Source organism: Triticum urartu, chromosome 5, assembly GCF_003073215.2.
Source record: "Triticum urartu cultivar G1812 chromosome 5, Tu2.1, whole genome shotgun sequence".
Classification (NCBI taxonomy): Eukaryota; Viridiplantae; Streptophyta; class Magnoliopsida; order Poales; family Poaceae; genus Triticum; species Triticum urartu.
The window spans coordinates 581,504,337-581,527,009 of NC_053026.1; the positions used below are offsets into that span (position 1 = coordinate 581,504,337).

Sequence of the window (22,673 nt, forward strand, 5' to 3'; positions counted from 1 at the left end):
TTCGATCTCAGATCCAAGGGCTCTCGGAAGCCCGTATCATGGGAGAATGGAAAACCACTACCCTGCCGTTCGCACGCTGGCAGTTCGCTCCTACTCGTCCCCGCACGTCCTTCAATACTACGGCGGTTCGCTCCTAGTCGTCCCGTCCATTCACATTACGGCAGTTCCACTAATCCTAACCCTCCTCCCAAATCCATGGCGTCCCAAATCTCCATGACCGGCGGTGAGTACAAGGTTAGAACCATCACTGGCGATGAGTTCGACGTCATCTACACCCGTTCTTCCGTGACGGTGAAAGGATGCCTTTCTCGCTTCAGACGCATGTTCGAAAACTCAGATGATGAGTGGGTCGCTGGGCTAGATGTTGAGTACACCACAGTCCTGGGATGAGAGAAGGATCTAAAGGACGAAGACAGGAAGAAGCCTGCCATGATCCAGGTTTGCGTGCATGACTTATGCTTGGTCTACCACATATGCCATGCCAACGTTGAGTGCCAGGATTTTAAGGACTTCCTCGGGAGCAACCTAGTCAAATTCATTACTGTAGACTTTGGTAACGACAAAGAAATCCTGGGTCGGATAGGCCTCGTTGTAGGCAACCCCTTCGACCTCCAGAAGAATTGGCTGGTGCCCTCTCGTCAGCCTTCAATGCTGACCCTGGCAGGAGCCATGGTTCATCCTTCGTACGGTAAACTGGTGAAACCTCCATACATGTTTCATCGTCATGCATGGCAGCGGAATGTACTAGATATAGACCACATCCACTACGCTGCAATGGATGGCGACCTTTGCTTCAATATCTACAAGGGTTGGATGAAGAGCAACAGCCAAGTGTGCGGTTCAAGCAAAGAAGCATCGGCCAAGAGGAATAGGGACAAGGACGAAGTCGAGGACGTGGACGAGGACTCCGAGTAAGGTGGCAGTGTCGTTGCTCATGGCGGTTCTAAACTTCTAATGCGGTGTCTACCGGATTAGTTGCATAGTTTAATCTCAGGTGTGCTTAGTTTAATTTGAGGGGTGTGTTGTGCTGAGCCCCCACCAGAACTATGTTATGTTTCTTCTCGTTACTTTAACTCTTCAGTATGTACATACTACTAGTATTTCTTTAATTGAATTTAGCACCCCAATTAAGCACGTACTAGCTTTTTTAATAGTACTATATGCATAATTTGGCGACGAGCGCTCTCTATATGTACCAACTTTTCTTTAATTTCAAGTTTTGCTCCATGGCGCAATCCATCGATAGTACTACTATACAAAAGTATACATTTTTAAAAGGCTAGAGTACTGTTCATCACATATATAGCCAGTTAAATTCTCAACCTAGAACGACGTGCATGCCATGTAGTAAACCAATACGGAGGAAGTATAGTAAAAATGAGGTGATTTTTCCGAGCGATCGGCGGGCGAGCATGGCCTGTCATGCGGTCCCACGTGTCATGATGTACCAAGGCGATGCGCGTGTCCCTCTTGAGGCAAAAGCGATACTAGTACGTGGTTTGAGATGATGGCGAACCGAAGTGTGAAATAAGGGTTGCTTCGTCCGTCTGGGAAAGTGCGGCATTGTGATTTGACGTCTCATTGCTCATTACTACTACTAGGCCGGTACGAGTGGGGTGCGTCCCCCCTGCTGTTCTGCACTGTTATTTGGTGTTTGACACGTCGACCCGGTTGCTATATGTCCCACATGTCGGCGACAGGAAGTATAGAATTCATGAAAGGGAGCATTGACGGAGGAGTATACTACTACAGAATTCATGAAAGGGAGCGACTTAGTTTTGGAAAAATCTGTTTTTACGGAGTACGTACCCACTAGGGTTTATAGGGATCATCTAAAAAACATTCATTTTTCCGTTTGATAAGTCTCAATTCTACTCCCTCCGTCCCAAAATATAAGAACGTTTTTAACACTAACATAGTATCAAAAACGTTCTTATATTCTGGGACATAGGGAGTACTATACTAGTAGTAGTACCATTACATGTTGGATTTCGAGGTGCGTTAGATCACCCGACGCAAGCAGTGTCAAGAGGAAACTAACCAATGCATGTACAAGTTCATGGAAATCTAGTGGTCATTCATGCATTCGTTCTAATTAATGCCTCGGTAAGCACAACTTCTTGAGAAAAACGAGCGTACTAATTACTTGTGCAAACTACGAAATTAATTCGACCACTCACCGTCTACCTTGGTTGGAGAGATTTTGAAATTGAGCCATAAAATAGAAAGGAGGGAGTAGTAACTTTTGTCTCGATTACTATTTGTGGCCTTGTATAGATGCAAAATGTATTTTTTTATAGTGGCCTTGTATAAGTAAATGGAGGGAGTACTAACCAAAGTGCGTAGTAGGGACGAGGAGTAAACGGAGGGAGTAGTAAAATTTTCTCCTCGGGCTGCGAGCTACCGCGCGCGTGGGCGAGGGAGCGGGCGTAAGGCGTGGTAAGCAAGCGTCACCTCATCCTGCGAGCCACCGCGCCCGTGGGCGACAGAGACGACGTACTAAGCAAGCTTCTCCTCGTTCTGCGAGTTGATGGGACACATCAAAAGTACTCTAGTGTATAGAGCCTTGCCTCTAAGGTAGGCCCCACATGGTTTGCCTCTTTTTTTAATTTAACATAACGCGTCAAGTCACAATTTGTTTGTTCACCCGTGGTAGACGATCCTCCCTCCACCAAGTGGACAACCAGTACACGTGCCAAATTACCATGTGGGCTACCTTTTTCGTATAGAAATGAGCTCCATCGTGTACCCGCGCGGGTGTGGTTGGGAAAGAGACGGGAGTACGTGCGCCGTGCGTGCACCTCTTCTCTTCGTGCACATCCCCCACCTACGTGGGTGTGTGAGAGAGAGATACAAACCTAGACATAATGCGCCGTCCATCCCCATACCTCCGCCCAGTCCGACCACCAGTCACCACCACGCCCCACTCCTCCTCGCCTTATCTCTCATCTTTCTCCCTCCATTTTTATATACAAGGGGCCACTATCAAAATTACAATTTGCAAATATACAAGGCCACTAACACTAATCGTTGCAATATTAATGGTGTTTGCCTCGTGGTACTAGCAAAGGAGGACATTAATTATCCCTTGCATGCATGCGGGAGTTTGTAAAAAAATGCATCTTGATGTTCCGTGCAATGCACGAGCATCTTGCTAGTCCATGAAAACAACACATGGCAAAATTCCACGGCGAACGAGGGATTTGAATCTGTTGGGAGGGGCTATTTGGATCTTGCCTGGGGTAGCCAAAATATTGGCGACTACTTCGCCATGGCCGGAACCGGCTCGAGTTCATCCTAACATTGCCCTCTTCTGTGGAGCCCATGCGGGGTCGACGAAGGTCCTCGCAACAAAAGGATCCGGCAAGACACCTGCTGTGTACGCCGGCGTCGCCTCCGCGGTGGCCTTCATGGGACCCAAGCGGCGGCGGCCTCCCATGTTCTACCTCTCCTCGATGATGGCGGCGGACGCGGAGGCGCTGGCCACCGACTCGCCGCTCTCCGCGCACCCGGCTTCTATTGCTGCTTGCATGGCACGGCCGCCGGCATGGGAGTCTCGGCCACAGAAACGGGAGATGCGGTACGAGGCGGCGGTGTGGACGGTAGCAATGCCGCTCGTGTGCCGCTCCTCGTCGAGCTGGCCTGGAGCGGCGAGTTGCTGAACCGCGCGCCGGCTTGGGGCGGCAACTGGCTCCGTCGGGCGAGGGAGGGAGGTGGATCAGCGAGCTGCATAGCTCATATCCGGTGGGCTACCCAGCTGGCTTGGATGCGGAATAACTACTCTTCGTAAGCCATTGTAAGAGTGGACAAAATGGTGGAGGAGATAGGGGAGCGGCTGAGGTGTGCGATTCTTGGCCGGGGTTTGGCCTCGTTTAAATAGGAGATTAAATAGACGGCGGACGGGAGGAGCTCGGCCGGTGTTGCATTTAACGCCGGCCCAGTCATGAACAGACGTGTGTCCAGAGTGGGTTTCTCGGCTTCCACACGGGCGGGTTTCATGGAGGCATTTGAATGCGGCACGGAGGCGTGTTCAGCCGGGCGTGCCGCGAGTTGCGCCCTCGACTCTGACCTAGGACACCGCACCGTTCTTCCACTGATGTGTGGGCTCTTTGGGTGCATGGCCTGCATGTCAGTGACCCAACGCAGGCAGCGCACAGCAGAGGAACCTTTGGTGGGCCAGGGCGGTCAGAAGCGGGCATTTCATAAACCGATGATTGTTCATTGAGTGTGACGTCATCTTTTTCATGTAGATAAGCCTACTATGTTGATAGCCCGTTCGATACGTTGTGATTCATAAAGACCGCTACAAACATCAATGTTCTGCTTATCATAGATAAGATTGATTAATACCCGTAACAATCCATGTCCTTAACAAAGGGTGCATGCACGTATAGGTTGAACGTGTGTCTTGCGTCGTGTGCTGTGTGCATGCAGGCGTGCGAGTGTTGCGTGCGTGCAAGGGTACGTTTCAGTGTTGCATGCATGGGTGCGTATGTGCGTGTGTTCGTGAGTGCATGTTTATGTGTCAGTGTTGCACGCCAGCATGCATGCGTGTGTACGTGTCAGTGTTGCACGCCTACATGCGTGTGTGTCTTGCGTGCGTGCATGTTTACGTGCGGGGTGAGGCTACACGTTAGTCGACTAACTTTTTCATCTCTGGTCATTAGATTTTCCAACCGTTGGATATGAAATCAAGGGCCTCCAGTTTATCATCAAACTCCACCCCCCGGAGCCGCCAGCCACCACCGGCTGAACCGCCAGCCCCCGCCGCCCGCAGCCGGCCCGCCCTCCCCAAAACCACTCCCCACCGCCGGTCCGCCGCCGCACCAGCCATCCCTCTAGCCCCCCTCCCCCCCGCCGAGCTTTTTCTCCGGGGATCCCCACCCCACCGCCCAATGAACGCTCCAACCGCCGGTGACTGCCAACCAGAGGTCTCATGACTTCGAATACCCGCCGACCACTAATTTATTACCATTTCTGTCCTTCATATACGCACTGACGGGTGGGCCCTATGGTAATGTGCGCTGCTGAGTGTGGACCGTTTGACTGGTCAATTGATCGTGTTATCAACAAATTATGGAGTTGTATGGTGAGCCAGTGACCGTAAGATCACCCTAAAATGTACTCCTATTTTATTAACACAGTACAGACTCAAACTACCATTTCTTTCTTTCATATATGGGCTGACAGGTGGGCCCCACGGTTACGCGCCCCGATGGTGCAACACTAGTTGCGCCGCATGGAACGTTTGACTGGTCAATTGATTGTGTCATCAACAAAATACGGAGTTGTACGGGTGAGCCAGTAACCGTATAACCATGATATGTATTTGTTTAACATGGTACAGACGCAAGGGCTCATATATACGAGCAAGCACTCACCGCTATAAGCGCACACACGCGAACCTGACCCCTATGAGCACCTTCGAGAGAGTGGGCCAGCATATATGATCTTGAGATTTTACGAAGTCACCATAGGTGCCTCGTAGTCGAGTGGAACATCTCCTCCCACTGAACGTACATCGCCGGAAAATACTGAAATTAACACAAGATAAATGCGAGCACCGAGACTTTAACCTTGGTGGGCTCGAGAAACCACTATCCTCTAACCATCCAACCACATGTTGGTTAGCACGACAAAATGTATGCGTTGACCGTGATGAGCTTATTCTCAAGTCCAGTGACCATATCGTGCTTCTGCTTCAAATACAATGACCGTAAGTGTCGTCAACAAAATACGGAGCACACATCAAATGCAAAGTCCGTCAGTGTCATCAACAAAATATGGAGACGTATCATGAGCTAGATACCATTGTACTATTGTATATGCTTATTCTCTTAGTGGCCGATTGCGTGTGTGGTGTGGTGGGCACATCATTTCTAGTTGTGGTGGGTCAACATGAAGACTCATGGGTCGGTTCCATCCTGTGCCACATATAGGTTGGACCGAGACGTGTTATACGAAGACCCATGTGGAGGACTCGGCGTACAACACGAAGCTACCAGAGTCGCGAAGGACTCTATCCCCACTGGTGATAAGCCGACTATATATGATTTGTAACCCTAGGCCCTTAGTATGTTATACAAGCTTGGGGGCTAGTTCGTCGATAGTATCCACACACGCACAATGCTTGGTATTCACGTGTACTTTGTACACACCCCTATCACTAATATACAGTACCAGGAATTGGCTCTTTCTTCAACTGCAATTGAATTCTAGCATGTGCATGTGTTTATTTCATATTATCGATCCATAGAGTGAGAGCGGTTTGAAATACAGGCAATGGATGCTTTTGCAATTCATATATAAACATTAATTAGTGCGCCCCATGTTGTTAGTGTGAAGAACTTTATACATTTGTCACTTGCATGGATACATTCCAAATTGCTAGCTACGAAATAGAATACATGTCGAATTCAACATAAAGGGGGTTTCGAAGATTCGAATTCATCGGAAGTGCATTCATCTATTTGAACCCGAGATAATGGCATTTGTAAATCAGATGTAAAGGGGGCATCAATCTTTGTTGTGAGTTTGAACATGTTATATATATTCATACGCATATCTAACTTTTTTTTGCAACCAAGGAGATTATATCTGGAACCATGCATGAACTGAAGTAAGTTGCATATTTTTTAATATATACTCATGTACAATGTATATTCAAATGTACCCCCTCCATTCCAAAATAATCGTAGCTTTAGGATTTTCAAGAGTAAAGATTTGTGAAGTTTGACAAATCCTGAAAGTTCAATTCAAGATAACCGAAGACGTTAATGCTTCTGCTCCCAAATATTGAACGAAGCGCCAAATAGGCCTCTGGTCACCCGAAACCGCGCAAGACTAATGTTTTGGTGGTAGGAAATTATTGTCCTGACTCTGGCCCGTGTAGCCTATTGGCCCAATGTCCAAAGGTCTAAATCGGGGTAGGTTTGTAACTTCACCAAGACGGCAGGGAAGCATTCGTATGCCGTGGGCGCCTACCCATGCGCTCGGCCGAAATCTATCCCGCCCACATTTGGGACACCTGACATGACCGTCCTACCTCCAACCCGCAATATGTCCAAAATTTTAGATGGGGGGAAAGTTTGTAACTTTCCCCAAATTTCAAACAAGCGTGTCTCAAACCGAAACATTGTTCCCCCTTAGTTCCCCGCCTCCCTTCGTTTCCCCATTCATACTCCGTGGGCGCGAAAACGCCCTCTCCACCAGCCGCGAAACCCCAGTCTCCTCCGTCCTCCACCCCATAGCGGCCAATCCACCGCCTCCCTCCTCCATCACGCCGGAGCCGGTACCCCGACGTCGTCGTCCAACGCAACCGCAACCGCAACGCCCTCAAGGACTTAGCAGCTGAAGCCGAGGCGGAGCTGCCTCCACGACGCCGACGCCAACATGCGCCATACCAGAGCCACTCCGACCACGCCGTCCTGCGCCTCACTGCTGCGGCTCTACTGTCGCAACTGTCCACCGCACCGGAGCTGTTCCCGCTACGCTGTCGTTCGCTGCCTCGGATCTGCTTCCCCGCCGCCGACAGACGGCCACCGCACCACACTCAACAACTTGGCCATGGGTTCGTCCAAGGCTGCACCGTCCTCCACAAATTCTGGTTTGCGGTGAACAATAAGAAGATCGTCGGTAAACCGAAGGAGGACACAACACTGCCAGCAGAAAGAGGTACTCCTCTTCCCATATTTGTGCAAATCTTACACCTCCGCTCACACCGTATTTGTCCCACGAAAGAAACTAGTTGAGCGCTTCTTACTGCATCTTCTTCGTGATACTAAATGCACAAGGTTTCCTCCCTTTTACTATTTCACCTTTGCTAGAGGTCAGTAGCCCGCCTGGATTTCAATCTAGGGTCAGTCGAACCGCAATTAAAAGAAGCAGCACCCGCTTAGGCGCGCGGAGCACCTAGTCCGCCTGCTCCCCGAGGAAGCGGGATGTGGGGCGCAGGAGCTGCTTGCGCCTGATCTGGAGGTCGGCAGGGCTTGAATGGATGGCCGGGGGGCGGTGCCAAGCACGGCGGTGCGGTGAGGTCGAGGGGAGGGCGCAGGTAGGGGAGGAATACTGGGCCGGTGGTCGCTGGCGTTTCGAGGAAGATCGTCAACACTGACTGGTTAGAGGTAGATGAAGGCGATCTGCCCGTTCTTTGTACATCGGACGGTGCAGAAAAAATGGACTGACCTATTTGCTTTCAGTGACTGTTATTTTTAGAGAATCCTGTAGTAATTTAGTGTGCCATGCATGTTGTAGAGCTATCATATGTCTCCCGTCATTTATTTCTCACCGACCTGCTATCTGCTACCTTTACACTGTACTAATTGTGCACACACTTCACCCATACTGACACTATTGTTTTTTTATGCATGGGTATTTCAGACTCTGACGCAGTGTTGATGAATGTAGAAAAGAAAAGACAGAAGTTGCTCCAGTGTAATTCGAAGATAAGCACTAAGCGTTCCAGCGCTCTAACGGGTGCAGTGTCAGCAGTTGGAGACAGTAAACGTAGCTCTGCAGTTGATGATCTCAATTGCCACACACAACCATCCCAGGTGCTTGCTTTAACTTCGTGCTGTCAAATATGGTTGCATGTTGCATATGGTGTCTAGCTTGTACTGCTTCCAATTTGGTTAAATTGCATCTGCTTACTTTACACATTATACCTTTGATAATGACATGCCTTCCTGTTTTCGATACATACTACATATGTCTATTAACCATGTTCGTACATCAAACTAATGCTCTTTTGTATCCCTCGTCAATCACTTATGATGAGACAGTCACCCGGGTGGGTTACTGTGAGACCCCATACTCGTTTAAAGAGTGCAGTGTCATCCTCCCCACATGATTCTTAAGAAACAGCAAGGCTAAATGAAGATAGTCAATGTAGCTCTCTAGTTGATCACCGCAATTCCCCCACACCACCATCGCAGGTGCTTCCTCTTACTTGGCAGTGTGATATGTGGTTGCATGTTGCATACAGTGTCTAGCTTGTAATGCTTCTAATTAGGGTAAATTGCATCTGCTTAGTTTACACACTATACCTGTGAATATGACATGCCTTCCTATTTTTGGTACACACTACATCTATGTGTTAACCTTGTTCTTACATGAAACTACCTCTCTTCTGTATCCTGCATCAATCACTTACGATGAGTCACCTTTATTCGTTGCATATCGCATATTATTTCTAGCCTGTTGCCATGTATTGCTTCTAATTTGGTCAAATACATTTGTTAGGGCACCCTTTTAATTTGGCAGAGTGATATTGGTTTCATCTTTCATATGGTTTCTAGCTTGCATCGATTCGAACAAGTTCAAGCACCTTGTGCTTAGTTTACACTTTATACATCATGCATGTCAATATGTCATGCCGTCCTGTTTTTCATACATATTCCATCCTCCTATCATGCGGCTGCCTTACATGAAAGTAGTGTTCGTTAGTATCATGCATCAATGAGTTCTGAAGAGCAAATTTTATTCCTTTTTCTTATGGGTTTGACTTGACAAGGCAAAATCAAGAAAGAGGAAGGAAAAGAGTAAGGAAGGCGATGATGGTGGTCCTCTGCAGCAACGTAAACGGAGCATCTGTACCGATTATCCTTGTACTGATAGTGCATTACAAGGTCCAAGTCTCCGCTCCCCTACTCCACCATCCAAGGTGCTTGCTCTAACTTGGCAATGTGATATCTGGTTGCATGTTGCATATGGTGTCTAGCTCGTATTGCTCCTAATTAGTGTAAACTGCATCTGCTTAGCTTACACATGATACATGTGAATATGACACGCTTTCTTGTTTTTGGTACATACTATATCTATCTATCACACCATGTTCTTACATGAAACTACTCTTCTTGTGTATCCTGCATCAGTCACTTATGATGGGACACCTTTAAGTTGGCAGTGTGATATTGGTTTGCGTCTTGAATATGATTTCTAGCATGTATTGCTTCTAGTTCGATGAACGCCACCTACGAGATAGTTTTAACTTAGCAGAGTGATATTGATTGCACCTTCCATATGGTGTCTTGCAGTGTTTCTAATCCCTTTTTCTTATCGGTTTGACTTCACAATGCAAAATCACTACAGCTGAAGGAAATTAGTCCGGCAGTGGATGATGGTGGTCCTTCGGAGCAACTCAAACAGGGGGTCTCTACAGATTCTACTCTGCCATCCTCCCAACAAGATTCGCAAGACAACACAAGGCTGGACAGTCAACGTAGCTGTGTAGATGATAACTCCCCTACTCCACCATCACAGGTGCTTGCTCTAACTTGTCACTATTATACGTGGTTGCATGTTGTGTATGATGTCTAGCTTGTATTGCTTCTAACTTGAATTGCATCTGCTTACTTTACACATAATGCCTGTGAATATGACACGTGTTCCTGTTTCTAGAACATACATGTACATGATGAGCACATCTCCCCTACTCCACCATCACCGGTGCTTTCTCTTACTTGGAACTGTTATATGTGGTTGCGTTTTCTGTATGATGTCTAGTTTGTATTGCTTCTAATTATGTTGAATTGCATCTGCGTAGCTTACAACTTATACCTGCAACGATTACTTACCCATAAGACACGCTATCGTACGTGTGAATATGAAACGCTGTTTTTTTGTATATATTCCATCCTCCTATCATGCGCTTGCCTTACATCAAAGTAGTGTTCGTCTGTATCATGCATCAACCAGTTATGATGAGCTAATTTTTTTTCATCTTCTTGTGGTTTTGACTTCATAAGGCAATATCAGAAAATAGGAAGGAAAAGAGTAAGTTAGGGGATGTTGGTGGTCCTCCGCACCGACGCAAGCAGAGACTCTCTAGATTTGCCACTTCTACTGCTAATGAAGTTGAAGTCCCAAGTCTACATGATGAGTTCATCTCCCGTACTCCACCATCGCAGGTGCTTGCTCTAAGTTGACAGTGTGATAATTGGTTTCATGTTGCATATGTTGTCTAGCCTGTATTTCTTCTATTTTTATTAAATTGCACCTGCTGAGTTTATATGTTATACATGTGCATATGGCATGGCTTTCTGTGTCTAGAATACACTGCATCTATCTATAATACCATGTTCTTACATCAAAGTACTGCTGTTGTGTATCCCGCATCAGTCACTCATGATTGGACGCTTTTAACATGGCAGTTTGATAGTGGCTGCATCTTGCATTGATTTCTATGTTGTACTGCTTCTAATTTTTCGAATTGCCACTTATGACAAGACACTTTTAACTTGGCAGAGTAATATTGGTTGCATCTTTCATATGGTGTCTAGCTTGCATTACTTCTATTTTCTTGAAAATCCTTCTGCTTAGTTTGCACATCATAGCTGTGAATATGTCATGTCGTCCTATTTTTCTTACATATTCCATCCTCATACGGTTGTCTTACATCAAAGTATTGCTTGTCTGTATCATGCATCAATGAGTTCTGAAGAGTGATTTTATTCTTTTGTGTTGTGGGTACAGCTTGACATGGCAAAGTCAAAAAAGAGCAAGGAAAATAATATAGTAGGGAGTTTTGTTACTCGTCCGGTGAAACGGAAAAGGTTCTGCCGTCGAGATTCTGCTGGTACTTATAGTGCAGTAGAAGTCCAAGTCCACCGGCTAAATCTACAAACATAGTATCACCTACTCCACCAGCTACAGCATCCGCTTAAACTGTACCAGCATCTCAACCAGTTACTCGTTCGTTTGCTCCGGAACTGGCCAGTTCCCAAGCTGCCTTCACACCTAACACTACTTCCGAAGCACTGCTGACACAACAGGACTTGGCAAGATCAGATGAACCTCATGAGCATCAACACCAAGACGGTACCTGACCGAGTCAAGTTGAAGTTGCATGCTCCTTTATATGTACTCTCACAGTTTGATGTACACTAACACTTTCCATATTCGTTGTTGAACTAGCACCACGGCGCAAGCGGAAACAGACACCAGGGATAATGCTTGACAGATTAACAAAATCTAAAGGAGGAAGAATGGAGATCCATTTTGAGGCAGGTTTAAAAAGGCCACGTGATGCTACAGAGTCGTCCAAGTTAGTATCATAGGCAGCCGTTGCCGTTAGGTGTCATGCATGTATCCTCCCAACGTGGATCCAGTACAGGAATGAGAAAGACAATACCCAGTTTAACACCTTCCTTGACCATTTATCCTTAAGTAATGTTATTCATCGCAATTAGTAATATTGTCTTGCTCTGTCCCATACTTTCTAGCTTCCTCCTAATAAGACTCACATTCTTTTTTCAACAGATGAGGTTCAAGTTGGATCCGAAAGATGATGCAACTAGACAAGCATGCACTCATGTTTTTCAGTCTGCTCTGCGACAGTATAGGTACCACCTTAGAAAATCTCACTTTGAAGGCAAGGCTAACAATGAAATCGCCCAAACATCTCCAGTGGAATATATTACAGATGAAGACTGGATAGCCCTCATTAAACACTGGTCTGATCCAAAGTATCAGGTAGGCTATATGTATTTGATCATACCACATATTGAACTTGTATTTATGTATGTGCCTTACAAGTGTATCTTCTTCTAGGATAACTGTTTGAAGAACAAAACCAACCGTTCTAAACTGAAATTCCAACGGACCACAGGATCTCGTAGCTATATTGCACACTACGAGGCTCTTGTAAATAGCTGCTACTTCCTTCTTTTTTTGTGCCATATTATCGTATCTATATTGACTTGTTCCAAATACAGAGGAAATCCCGTGCGGACCAAAAAGAACCTGAACCGAATGCAGTGCAAATCTTCAAGGATTGCCACACCAGCAAGATGAAGGGCATGAGCACACCAGTTCAAGCCGCTGTTCTAAGTCCTTACTCCTGCTGCCTTGAACTGATTGGTACTGTGATGTGTTCATTTAACTACTTGGTTTGCAGCCAATGTCAGTTACTCTGTTCACTTTTATTCACAGTTGTCTTAACGTATCATTCCACCTTACATGGTTTAAAAGAGATGAAGGATATTCTTTTGGTCTTGATCTGTAATCTAGTTGTTATGTTCACGTGCGCACACAATGATAAAATAGCCTATTTGTTTTATATCTGTTTGCCAATGATATGAATGATGTCATACTATGTTCATCCTACTTTAAACCATGTCTCTTTATCCTTAGATGTCAACGAATGTGAGGAAATAGACAATACAGTAGGCATGCTACATGGATATATGTTCCGAAAGTGATTTTATTATGTAGTTGGCACTACAATGCATGCTAATGTATTACAGTAGTTCACCAAAATAAGTTATGTATAAACGTTTAACCTACTTTGTTTGTTTTTGTCTCATTAGTAACTTATCTGGTACACTAATCTACAAGTTCAAACTTTCAGGAAGCTATGGAACAAATGATTGAACAGCCACAACCACCTGAAGGTGATGAGGCTACTATAGACACAATGTCACCTCTTGCTGCAGTGCGTCAGTATCTCTCCACTAACAGTGCAAAAAGCACCTTCCTGCGTAATTCTGGGTTGGTTGTCAAGGTAACCTCGTCCAAATCGCCTACTGAACAAAATCTTCCTGCTAGACAGAGTGATATATCTGTGCTCCAAACACAAGTCCAATCCCTAATGGACATTGTTTCAAAAACAAGAATAGTGGTTGAGAAATGTCGTCAAGATATGAATGGTTTTGAAACCATACTATCAGACATTCGCTTCGTTGTTCAAGAGCAATGGCGAAAAAAAGGTGGAGATCGTCCTGCTCCATCAGATTCTACAGCCTGAAACATTAGCACTCAGGTAAAATGATCTGTGCTTCTATACATCTGATGGTGCTTTTATCTGGAAGGACTGTAAACTTTATGCCAACAGGCATTTTGTTGTATGGTTGGAATTTATTTTGTTGTGATACAACATTTATGATGCTGCCTCAGGCTGCAGTAATTACGACGCTATTTTTGTATAGTGTAAGTTTATCTTAGTAATGTAATCGGCCGAAAGCTTCGTAGGAGCCCAACAAGCCAACATTCATCGGGCCCATTCCAATTGGGCTAAAAACGATTATGGGCCGAAATTGGCATGTAGCCCACTAAAAATATTTGGGCCTAAATCAGCATAAGCTTTCATATTTTTCTGGTAGGCCTGTGCCCATAGTGGGCCTTTAACAGGCCTAAACATAATCTGGGCCCTCAAGTAAAAATAGGCCGTTTACAGGTGTAAATATCTCGAGCCCATAAAATACATGGGCCTTTAATAGACCGAAAGTGAGATTGGGCCCTGATTGTGCCAAATAACCCACTGGACTTTAACAGGCCAAAATTTGGACGGGCGTAAATGCATCGACCTAATACACGGGCCTTTAACAGGCCGGAACTTCGGTTGGGCTAGATTATCGTCATTTCTATATGGGACGTTAATGGGCCCGATATGAAGTTGGGCCACATATGGCCCATGGTTTACGTCCGGCTTTAACAGGCCGAAAATGACAACAGGCCGAAAGTGGCCCAAAGCTATAGTGGGCCTCTAACAGGCCGAATGTCAGACATAGCCGAATATGACCCAAATCCTTCACGGTCGTTTATGGGCCAAAAGTTTTGATGGCCTGTAAATGGGCCCAAACGAAGCCGGACCTTTAATAGGCCGGAAATACACCGGGCCGTAATTCGGCCCAATTACTTAGCGGACTGTTAACGAGCCAGAAGTGACCATGGGCCGCGTTGATGACAAGTTTAGGACAGGCCGTTGACGGGCCGATTTGACAAAGAATGTTGGGCCTTTAGCTGGGCCGGCCCATTATGGTCGGCAGAATCTTGTGGGCCTTTAGCTGGCCCGGCCCATTATGGTCCGCAAAATCTTGTGGGCCTTTAGCTGGGCTGGCCCATTATGGTCTGCAAAATCGTGTGCGCCTTTAGCTGGGCCGGCCCATTATGGTCCGCTAAATTTTGTGGGCCTTTAGCCGGGCCGGCCCATTATGGTCCGCTAAATCTTATGGGCCTTCGGTTGGGCCGGCCCATTTAATCTTTGTGGGCCACTTTTGGGCCGGTCCACGTGTCAACATATCATAGGCCCATCTCGCCCGTTGGATCCATCAGCCAATGAGAATTTTACACGTGGAAAATCGGCATTGGTCGTGGCTGTTAACGGGTTATCGGATCCAAAATCCGACCCGATAGCTTAACGGCGTTCCGTTATGGTGGATGCCACGTGTCGGTCACCCTTGACGAAAGCACTTCTGTGATGCGCGATTTATCGTCATGGAAGTGGACACTTCCGTGATGATAATTTTGGCAATGTTATGGAACACTTCTACGACAGCACAGGTATGACTATCTTGATTCTGTCATAAATTTGTCATGGATGAACATGCATGACAGAAAACGCGACCTACTGTGACAAACACGTATCATCACGGAAGTGTATTTTTTTTGTAGTGACACTTGATGTATCTCTTGCGTGGGATACCCGTGGTGACAATGGGGTGTTCTATTGATTCACTTGATGTATGTTTTGGGACTCAACTTGCGGATTCCCGAGGTGACATTGGGGTAATCTATGCATAGGGGTTGATGCACGTTTCCGTCCTTGTTTCTACGGTAGGAACCTTGGGGCACTCTTTGAGATTCTTTGTGTTGGATTGAATATTATGAATCTGAAGTTGTTTGATGCATATCATATAATTGACCCATTGATACTTATGGTGACATTGGAGTATCTAGGTGACATTAGGGTTGATTGATGTGTATCATATGGTGTTATTTTACTACGAACTCTAGGGCTGTTTGTGACACTTATAGGAATAGCCCAATGGATTGATCGGAAAAAATAACTTTGTGGTGGTTTCATACCCTACGTACATACAATTTCATCTTATGTTCTCCGCGATAGGAACTTTGGAGTGACTCTTTGTCGCATGTTGAGGGATTTCCATATGATTTAATTATGTCATCATTGTTGAGAGAACTTGCACTAGTGAAAGTATGAACCCTAGGCCTTATTTTCAAGGATTGCAATACCGTTTTTGCTCATTTTTGTTACTTGCTACCTTGCTGTTTTTATATTTTCAGATTACAAAAACATATATCTACTATCCATATTACACTTGTATCACCATCTCTTCGCCAAACTAATGTACCTATACAATTTACTTGTATTAGGTGTGTTGGGGACACAAGAGACTCTTTGTTATTTGGTTGCAGGTTTGTTTGAGAGAGACCATTTTCATCCTACGCCTCCCACGGATTGATAAACCTTAGGTCATCCACTTGAGGGAAATTTGCTATTTTCCTACAAAACTCTGCGCTTGGAGGCCCAACACGAGTCTATAAGAAGAAGGTTGTGTAGTAAACATCACACATAGATAGCCAAATTGATCATTCTCTTTCTCCACCATATGTTCACCATATCTCTTGAAAATCCACTCAAGGCATTTCTGTGATGGCCGAAATATCTTTTGGAACATTCGGATGATGTTCTGGGCAGTCCTAAATCCGAACAGTGTTCCAGCAAGGCTGCATGCACTCCGGTATGTCTGAGCTAAGACGAAATATATCCCGGAACCTTGTCTAGAATTCAGGTGGGTCCGGAATACGGATGATGTTTTGGAAAGTGTTCACTACAAATTTAGCAATTGTTAGTGACGAAAGTCCTCGTGTACAAAAACAAATGTCACCTAATAACATTTTCTGTGCTGGAAACCGTCATTATATGATTTCCTCCTCGGGCAGCCCCCTCGACATCTTTCGTGACATCTTGGCTTGATTTTAGGCGATGCATTTGGCCGTCAATAGGCATGAAAATATTATGCGGCGGTTTTTAGTGTCATAGGAAATGTTGGATGGTTCATTTTCTAAAATATAAATAGAAAAATAACGAATTGTTTTGAAGCTGACTTATTAAGTGTTGAAACTACTACTATTGAAAGTCTTGTGCATAATTATGAAAGTGCTCAATCAAATTTCTGATTGTGCTTCTGAAAATGTCTAAAAGTGCTCAAAGTATTTATCAATGCATGTACAAATTTTCAAAAAGTGATTAAAATACTTTGCTCATAAAATCTGTCAAACTACTCACAACATAGACAACCTTTATACATGAATACACCACACGTAAGTTATTATATATAAAAACACTTCTTGTTCTATGAATTAACAAATTCAATACCAAAAACAATCATCCGTTACTACTCTTAGTAGCTAAATACCCTTGCGTTGCAATGGGGGCAACTTTATTCTAGTGGTTCAATGCAGGAAAACTTTGATTGGGTTGAGATTGTGATATGTTGTGGGAAGATCTGAGTCGTCGATGGCGTTAGAGAAAGATAGAGCCTTTTCCGACTTGTAGCACAAACATGAACGGTCTGTTGGGGCCAACCGGAGAATTTCACAATTTGCGCTCTCAACCTTGGCTAGAATGCAAATCAAATTCATGATCATCTCCTCAAGAATGTTACTATATTTATTTATTTCTTGAGAAACACAATATAATTTAGATATACACACTCACTCACTAACATAACACCTAGTGAAGAATAGAGCCATGGAGCTTAAGAGCAAGGAGTCACCACGGTCGCCTGGGTGTTGACAGCACTATCCTCTCCCACTTTAAGAATAATTTGTTTGAATGGATGCACATGACGTCAAACCGTGGGTTCGATCCCTAGTATGTTGGAGGTACTACTGCTCTCGTACTGACTCAATTAGTTAAGCAATAATTTTATATTACTCACGAGATCAAACAACAAATATTTGTGAACCCTAGCCTTTGCCTTTTGATACTGGATCTACAATAATAGTCTGACTATATCAAGTAGATTTGGTTTATCTAGAAGCTACAAGTTGTTGACCATACTGAGTCGATTTCATACATATTGATGCTACAAAGGTTGTTCGTATGCGAAGTACATTTTATGTATATTGAAGGCTTACAAAAAAGTTGTCATTACAAGTAGATATGGCATATGTTGAAGCTACAAAAGGTTGGTCACACCAAGTAGATTTATTTTTTGAAGCCATGAGAGGTTAGTCTATTGAATTTGAAGCCACACAAGGTTGGTCACACCAAGTAGTTGGCACATTAGTATTTGTTGGTCACACCAGAGTAGAGATTGCTCGTCGACGAGAGGAAACGACACTGTTCTGCTTTCGTTCAAAGCAACCATGTCATTACCTTTTTATTTGGCATCCGGTTGTTGGCTAGCTGTGATTGTTCACAGCGAACCTTTTTTAGCCCTGACAGGCAGCAACCATATAGCCGACCACCACCATTCACATGCTATGTAGCAGTCACTTTCGGATGGGCAGAGCCAAGAAAAGCATTGGCGGTGCTATGTGTGTGTGTGGGGGGGGTAGGGTGCACTGGCGGCGCTGAGGGTATTCATGTGTATTCGTATGAATACCCATTATTGAGCGCAAAAAAAATTAATACATAGCTGCAACGCACGGCCCACCGCTCGCTCCCTTCTCTCGCTCGTTGCCTCGTTCGGTCGTTCCCCAATCCCCTCCCCTGCTCGAGCCCTAGCCGCCCAGGCCCCGCTCCCGCTCACCGAGTCACCGGCCGCCGCCCCGCCCTCATCCGCTCAGCGCCGCCGGTGCTCGCCGACGTCGCCGTCCGCCGGCCGCCCCTCAGACTGCATCGCTGCGAGCCTGCGACGCCGCCCCGCCCCGGCGCTCGCCGTCCGCCGGCCGCCCCTCGGACTGCATCGCTGCGACGCCGCCCCGCCCCGGCGCTCGCCGTCCGCCGGCTGCCCCGCCCCAGCCGCCCATCGCCCGCCGCGGCGCCGCCCAGCGGCAGCTTCTTTCTCCCGCCTGCGTCAGTGCCCTGCGTTCAGGTACAGTATTAAAGAAAACAAAGTTTCAGTTTTTTAGTTGATTTGATTTTGCAGCTGGAGTAGGATTCTTCCTTGTTTTGTTAATTTGTAGACAGTTTGTAGGATTCTGGCTTGTGGATGCAACGCACGGCCCACCATCATATCCTGTTTGTAGTCTGTAGATGCTAATTTCTTCCTTGTTTTGTTGTAATGTAGATGAAGAAGAAGAATGGGACTGGTGGTGGCAATAGGATTCTGGCTTTGTGGGAAAAAGCTTCAAAAGCAAAGAAGATTGATGAAACTTCTACACCGAATCAGAGTGCAGCTGCATCGGGTACTTGTACCTATCATGTTCAGCTTGAGAGCAATTTGCAATTGGCGTTAGTGCAAGCACCGGATGCGGAATGTGAACCGGAGAGCAGAGAAGCAACCCCAACCCCAATTGATAAAGATGCTGAAACAAGTGATGCAGATGATGAACCAATGGAAGCAGATTTGGAGGCACTCGAACATGATCCTGGGAAGCGGATTCCCATCTCAATGTATGCTGTCAATGACCAAGATAGAGTAAGAAGAAGATATATTGAGATGAAGCCATGTCAACCAAAGAATCATAACTTTGAGTATACAAATAAAAGTGGAGTTGACCGTCGCTTTTATCGTGCTTGGTTTAAAGAATTTCCATGGATTGAGTATAGTGTGACAAAAGAAAGTGCTTTCTGCTTTGTTTGCTATCTGTTCAAGGATAAGACAAAATATCCCGGTGGAGATGCATTTGTGAAGAATGGATTTAGGAACTGGAACATGAAATCGAGATTGAAGAAACATGAAGGTGAGGTTAGTAGTGCTCATGCTGAAGCTCAAGAGAAGTATGATATGTTCACTACACCACAAGCATCAATTAGGGAGTCTTTTGCTTCAAACACCTCACAATATAAGGCTTTGTATAAGCAGCGTTTGACATGGACACTCAAATGTTTGAGATTTCTATTGCACCAAGGCTTGGCATTTAGAGGACATGATGAAAGTGAAAACTCACTAAATAAAGGAAATTTTCTTGAGCTTTTAAATTGGCTAGCTGGAAATTTTGAAGAGGTTGATAGGGTTGTTCTCAAAAATGCTCCACAGAACTGCAAGATGACTCACCATGATATACAACATGAGTTAATAAAATGTTGTGCACAGGAGACTACAAAATTAGTCATTGAAGAACTTGATGGTGGCCACTTTGCAATACTTGCAGATGAGTCTAGTGATGTGTATCAGAATGAACAGTTGGCAATTTGCTTGCGTTATGTTGATAAGAAAGGAAGGGCTGTTGTAAGATTTCTTGGTGTTGCTCATGTTCAAGATACTACCTCTTTGACACTTAAAGCAGCAATTGAGCAAATGCTTATGAAGTACAATTTGACCTTTGCAATGGTTCGTGGGCAAGGATATGATGGAGCTAGCAACATGAAAGGTAATGCTAATGGCCTAAAAAACTGATTATGGATGAGTCTCCTTCTGCCTACTATGTTCATTGTTTTGCCCATCAACTACAGTTAACTCTTGTTGCTGTTGCTAAAGAGAGTGGTGATTGTACTTGGTTCTTTCAACAACTTGCACACTTGTTAAATGCTCTTGGCATGTCTTGTAAAAAGATGAGAATGCTTCGTATAGCTCAGGCTGAGGAACTCATTGATGCATTGGAATTGGAAGAAGTAGAAACGGGGAGTGGGCTGAATCAGGAAATGGGTTTGGGAAGGCCATGTGATACACGTTGGGGCTCTCACTTCAAAACCGTGAACCATGTCATCTGTATGTATGGTGCAATACGACGAGTCCATGTATGGTGCAATACGACGAGTCCTCATCAAGATTGGAAAAGAGTACCATGGTGCGGAGGCGCAAGCGGCTCTAACCATATTGACACCATTTCGATCATTTGAGTTTGTTTTCATGGCACACTTGATGCAAGAAATATTTGGATACACAGATGAGTTGAGTAGAGCTTTGCAAAAGCAAGACCAAGATATTGTTCATGCTATTGAGCTTGTTGATATCACAAGTATCACTTGGAGGGTTTGAGGACTGATCCTGGATGGGATGATTTTCTCAAAAAGGTCACATCTTTTTGTACAAAGCATAAGATCAAAATTGTTGATATGGAGGGTCCTTACTTTCCCGCTGGCCGGCCTAAAGGGGTTTCTTAATGGTTGCAACGAATACCATCGCTTCAAAGTTGATATGTATGTGAGTGTCATTGATAGCAAATTAGTGAGTTGAATGCAGATTTGATGAGGTAAACACAGATCTACTTTCTTGCATGCAGCATTTTGTCCACTTCGTCTATTTTGCTTATGATCAGAGAATTGTTAGGCTTGCTACAAAGTTTTATGCTAATGATTTCACAAGTGATGAACTGGCAAGACTTCCATGGCAACTAACATGTATGTTACTCATGTGCGTAGAGATGAAAGGTTTCAAACTTGAAGAATTTGTGTGAGCTTTCAGTTATGCTTGTTAGACAAACAAGCATGAACAATACTATATTGTTACAGCTTCTTAATTGTATTAATTCCTGCCAGTAGCTACTGCTAGTGTTTAAAGGGTTGTTCTCTTCAATGAACCATGTGAAAATAAGCTAAGGAGCAAAATGTGATGATTACGTTGACAATTGTTGGTTACATTTGTTGAGAGAGAATTCTTCAATCAAGTAAAGGATGAGGATGTCATCATCTCTCCAAAAAGGCGATCGCCAAAGTTATATATGTAAGATGGGATATCATTCAATCTGTCAATCAAGAGGTACTGTGTCTTTATGTTATGTATAATTAGTATGGTTTGATGCATTAAAATTACTATTGTTTGTACTGGTCTTTATAATTACATTTAGAGAATTTTTGTGCCAATGAATACCCAGCCTCAAAATCCTGGCGCCGCCACTGGCTCAAAATCCTGGCGCCGCCACTGGTAGGGTGCATTGCCCTAGCCCTGAAAAGAAGTGTGAAGTTGAATTTTTTTGGAGGCCTTCGATGTGATCTTAATATTGGTTGGCATTCGCAACACATTGATATAAGTAATGATCGAGCGAAAATGCCATGTCCAGCACACGTCCAGGGGAGCCGCAACCTCACAACTTTCCAGCAAAATATGGTATGTGCAATAAGATGGTCAATTTTCTCTCATGGTACATCTTCGTTGTACATACACATTTTTTTAACCTTTCTCCTATGGTATAAAAACTATTTCCAAATCTCAGGGTGGGCCATGGCCCACCCTGGGCACCCTCTACCTCCATCACTGCCGATGAGGGGAAGAGAGGTGGCTGCCACTTGATTTGCAATGAGGTGATCGGCTGATCGCAACTTCTTCGCATCGCAGGCTCTCTGAGATCCGCTCGCCGAGCACAAGCTCAACTATGTCCATACGGAGTCGCCCGACCTCCGCGTCGTGTGAGGTCATGCGTCTCAAGGTTCCCACCATTACCATTCATATATGTTGATGCCTTGAAATAGAACCGTTGAAACCTATATGAGACGAACGCCATATTATAGGCTTTATTGGAGAAGTGGGATGCTGAAGAGGAAGAACGGCGACAGGCAAAACAGGAGGCAAGAGAGAGGGAACAGGCGGCAACAAACAAAGGGATAAAGACGTTCTTGCAAAAGCTTGAGGTAAAACTTTCTCTTAATATAGCCACCATTCAGTATATATCGATAGGACTTATTTCCGAGAACAACACCCGATAATACAAGCTTTGCCGAGAGGAGGCGCTCGGAAGAGGGGTCATGTGAACGATAGTTTTGAGAGCCGCTCACGGCATAGGTAGCATTCCAGTAGTACTGCCGTTCTTTTCCGAGTGCAGAAACACTCGGAAAAAATGTTTCTGGATTCAAATTATTTAAAGAAAAAACTTATCAAATA

The 22,673-nt window shown here is 45.0% G+C and overlaps 1 pseudogene; it reads right to left on the reverse strand.

Annotated features, from left to right (window-relative positions):
* LOC125507451 overlaps nucleotides 1-18,926 on the reverse strand; it is a 44,744-nt pseudogene extending 25,818 nt beyond the window's left edge.
* Nucleotides 18,927-22,673: the final 3,747 nt, after the last annotated feature.